The sequence below is a fragment of the Orycteropus afer genome, unplaced genomic scaffold, assembly GCF_000298275.1.
Source record: "Orycteropus afer afer isolate SDZICR_OR568_19922 unplaced genomic scaffold, OryAfe1.0 scaffold00139, whole genome shotgun sequence".
Lineage (NCBI taxonomy): Eukaryota > Metazoa > Chordata > Mammalia > Tubulidentata > Orycteropodidae > Orycteropus > Orycteropus afer.
Genome location: NW_006921726.1, coordinates 255,217 through 260,196, shown reverse-complemented (window position 1 = coordinate 260,196; position 4,980 = coordinate 255,217).

Genomic DNA, 4,980 nt, shown 5'->3' with positions numbered 1-4,980 from the left:
ATTCCTCTCACCACTGGAGGTGGGCTGCACTTTAGATTGTTTCTGGTATAGGTCAAGCAGCCTTGTGTAACCTTTTGGATGGTTTTGTACAGATTGAGTCCTGCAATAAGTTTACTCAGCCAAGTATACAGGACATCTTTTCCCATAACAAGTGCTGGTTGCAGTGATAGTTCTGTCCTGTCTATTGCTTCTGTAGTCCATAGCAGCAGGTAATTGCAGGAGGTTGTCTGTAAGGCCCATGCCTGGTGGGGATTAACATCCATCTGGAGCTTGTTAGCTGAGAAAGTAACTTGAGTATTTAACTTGGTTATTAAGTCTTATTCCAACAGAGGAACAGGGCATTCAGGCATGTATAAAAATTTCTAAGTTAATACAGTGCTCCCAACCTGGCATTCAAGAGGTTGAAGAAGATTTTTGCATTACTGAAACTCCAGTAATGCTCATAGTCTTCTGGGACAGAGGGGCTTTGGAGATGTTTAGGACTGAGGTTGACCCTGTGTCCAATAGAGATTCAGTGGGCTGTTTTCCCAGTTATTGCCACCCAGGGTCCTAGTAGGAGACAGGAATTTGCCTAGTCTGTAATGGATCCCCTGGGCCCCATCATTCTTGATTGCTGTCAGCTGTGCTTACTATCTGCTGGGCCCCCCTTTGGTTGGTTTTGGAGGACTTGTTCTGGGCACTCCCTTTTCCAGTGCCCATCCTTCTTGCAGTAAGCACACTATTGAGGCCCCAACTTTGTTGGTCGGCCTCCTGGAGCAGGAGCTTGAATCGCTCCCTTTCTATCCGTTGGGGGCCCATGGGACTTACCCAGTAGGATTGACTTCGTGGCAGGTCTCCCAGGGCAGCAGCCATCAAGGTAGTTTGTTGCTTCATGTCTCTTTGCTTCTGTTTCTCCTGCTCCTGGTCCCAGTTATTGTAGCCCTTAAAGGCAACCTTTACAAGTTGAGAATTATTCATACACAGTTCCCCTTTTAATTTTGGAGTTTGTGCCATATTTCAGGATGCTTTGAGTCCTTGACAATGCACTCTTTCATATGAGTCAATCTTGCTCTGTCCCCTGGGTATCGCACTCTGGATCTGTTCCTGATGGCTGTGGCCCCTGGCTAGGTTTTTAGGTTATGAAGTCTGTTGGTTTCTGTTTTAGTTTTCTCTAATACTATTTGCCTTTCTTCAGGGATAAGGTAGTTAATAACATATTAATGTAAATCTGCCATGATGAATGGCATATGAGTCCAAATGAAACCTCCAGGATTTCCTTCATAATCTAAACTGGCTGAAACGTGCTGTAATGGGTATTGCCCTGACAGATCTGGCCTAGACCCCTGGCCAAATTTTTACACCACTTGGTGTGTGCTGGAGAGATCGTTTTCTGAGGGGCAGATGGGGAGGAATGAAGTCAAGGTAAGAGTCTTTAGAGTCCTGAAAGACACCCTTAAAATTCGTTTTTTTTTTTTTTAAAAAAAAGTTATTTGTAGTGATCTATTTACAATCTTTTCCAATTTTCATTTCCACTGGCCAAATATATTTCATGTAATAGTTAACATTTACTTGAACTCATCACTGCTAGAAACCTGTCATGACATAGGGTTTTAGTTCATACTACTTAACCCCTCTTAAATACTATGATTTTACTGTTATTTTAATATAAAGGATATTGTCAATGTAACATTTTGCAGTGAAAGATTCACCATTCTTTTTCTGTCTTAAGAATAAATCCACCAAAACTGATCTAAAGTTATAAAAGTTTCAATGTACTTCATTGTTTCTTTACACTTATTTGCAGGTATTAAAACTAAGGCAAATAAAATTCACTTTCCCTCAAATATTCTACAACTTACTACACATTTTCAGGTTTAACTTTTACTATTTTCATGTTCTGAGATGACCAGACATTCTATTTTAAGACAAAACTACTCTCTTTTCCCCATCTTTTTTTTTTTTTTTTAAATTTATTACTAGTCATTTTTACTTTCCCTCTTGCTTTTCAGGCCATGCTAAAACTTTCAACTTAGTTCTTAAGGTGGTTTTGTTCAGTAGTTTAGATTATACTAAGTCATTTTGTGTTTGTTCACCACCCCAAAATGTTTTACTTCAACAATTACAGTTTTCTTAATTGGCTCAAAACCAGTTTGGAGTACATTCAGATAAACACATAATCCAAAACACATAAAATCCTTTAAAAACATTGCAGGTTCATCTTTTCACCTTGATTACCGTTCCATTCTATGTATATGGCCTTGGGCTTTTGGTTGGGTGTAACAAAAAGCCCTAGCCTCTGGATTAATTATCTCCTTCTTCTAAGTCAGTTTTAGTCAGCATATACCAATTATCAGTACATAAAACTTCTTGAGCAATGGTATTTATTAAGGTTTTGACAAACGGTGCTGTTGGCCCATAGGTAGCAGCAGCTTGTTTCAAATCTTTAAGAGTTGTAAAATAAAATGTTTTATGTTCTCTCATCAGTTGATTAGTCTGCTGATTTATGTATTCTGTTAAGGGAAATACATGTTTTAATTCTAATGGAATGTCCTCATCCATGGCTCTCACCTTTTGCACCATAGTTTGTATAGGTGATAAAGGAGGCACGGTGGATGATAAACATTTAACTTGCTTTTCTGAGGGAGGGAAAGGGTTAAAAAGTGGAGGAGAGCAAGTGCTGGCAGGCATGGTTGCAGCTGAAACAGTCTGATTTAAAAACGGATTTTAAAAAAGGTTTTCCCTGACATAAAAATAGATTTAAGGAAGGATATAACTTCTCTTCCTTAATTTCTGAAAGTTCAGTTTTTTGGAATACAGTTAAGGAGTCCCATTCTGGTACAAAACCTTGGTTACTTAATTTCCAATCACATTTACATTCACTCAATCACACTTACATCTACTCAAAACTGTTGCACTGGTGCCATGCACACACACTTTTTACACACAAACAAATCAAGTCCTTAACCCCTTAGGGTTTCAGTTAGCTAGACATAGTCATTCACACATACATTAAAAAACACCCTAACTTAAAAATCCTAAAGTGTTAATTTATTTACCCTAGGATTTAATCCTGAATTTGAGAGTCAGATTAAATATTTACCATAGTAAGAATAATAATAAAAATAAGTAAAATTTCACTTCCCAGGGTGTAAACTCTTGTAGGGTCCCTTGAGCAGCCAAATCAATGATCCATTCACTTAAACCATAAAAATCCCAAGTTTTTGGATAAAACCAATCAAAATCTTCTAAGAGACTTTGGACGAAATGCTTAAACCTCTCAATCCAATACAATATTTCAGAATTAGAACTCATTTACTATGAGTAACAGCTCAGTTCTATAAACATGAAACATATAAAGAAATAACACAATCCAAGGAGAATTTTCTGTCCAACAGGCCAGTCAGTTGGGGAGATGGCCACAAAGCCAAAATACTTATAACAGGGAGACAAATGACGAAAATAGTGACTGCACAAGACAACACGGAGACTATACAAGGACGATACGAGTTACATAAACCAACTGAACTTCTCAGACTGTGTCCAGTTGAGAAAGAACCAGGGGGTTGCTGATTGCATCAGATCCCCTTCCCTGGTCAAACCAAATGACTAGTTACCAAGTTACCAAGTAATGAAGAACAAATCTTACCTCTGGAGGTATACACTGAATCAGCAGAATTCTGCATCTCCAGCATGGACACCCAGTGGGGAGAATGGAGTTCCGGGGCCCTGGAACTTCTTCAGGGGGCGCCTCCCCTGGAAGTCCTTTCTCTCCCAGGGATGACCACCTGGCAGAGGTGCTGGGACACAGTGGCTGTCCCAGACAAGCCCCCAAATGTTATGGGTTCTGATTAAAATAATAGCCACTATAATGTCTGCGTTTTTAAAGAAAGGTTTTATTCAGGGTAGCCGATTGCAGGGAGCTGAAGCACACTTCTAGGCTGCAGTGCCTTATTCTCCCAAGGGGCAAGTTATATAGGTTAGGATTAATTCCTGACATGTGAAATTTTTTTTTTTTTTTTAATTCTCTTTGTTTCAGAGACTCAGGACATATCTTTTTCTCAGTTGCATCCTGTTTATCAGGGGGTGAGGGGTGTTTTTCTCAGGTGCATCCTGTTTATCTCAGGTGCATCCTGTTTCAAGGGATGAGGGGTGTTTTCTCATGTTTTTCTCTGGTGCAGCTACCACATTGAGGGTACAGGTGTGGCAATACCAAATATCCATTTTTCACACCCGCTGTGGTACTCGTGTGCATCCACACTTCCTCACGGCCTCCCACTCCCTCTCCCATGTGTGGGAACACTCTGATAGAGGACTGAGGATGGGGGTGGTGCTAGGGAAAGTTCCAGAATTAAAGGATGAGTCAGGGCTCTCCTGGGGTTCCAGAACCCCAGAGGACAGGGCTGTGAATGCAAATCCTGGGAGTCTTCCTGCAAAAAGGACAAGGATGCCACATCTTCCAACCTCCTCTAGCCCTACAAGAGGAAGACAGGATTACCAGCAGTAACCCAAGGCCTATCCTGCCAGGCCAGACATGCTGTCTCCCTCCAGCCCTTTCTCCAACCGTTCCTCTCAAAGCACCCACCACCTCCCTCCTGGGTTTGATAATTTGCTGCAGTGGCCACGCAGAGCTCACAGATTATGGGGTTTATTAGGGAAGCACCACAGGCTACAATTCAAGTTCAGGAAAAATGCTCAGTCTCTCTCCCAGCCCACCATCCCTCAGCCAACAGTCTCTCACAGTCTCTTTCCCAGTAGGGCTGGTCCCTCAGTGTCTCACTCAGCAATGCATGTCTCTTGCATCTCTTTTCCAGCAATGTGTGTCTTAGAAGCGTGTGTCTCTTTCAGCAGCACGTCTTCCTCAACCAACAGTCAGAGAGAGTTCTGCCTCTAGGAGGCCTCCTTTTGAGCCCAGCAGGGTGGTCAAACTAGCCAATCATAGCATCAGAACTCTAAGCACTTGAGAGAGAGTGGGCACCTCCCAGAACATTGTTTTGTGCCACT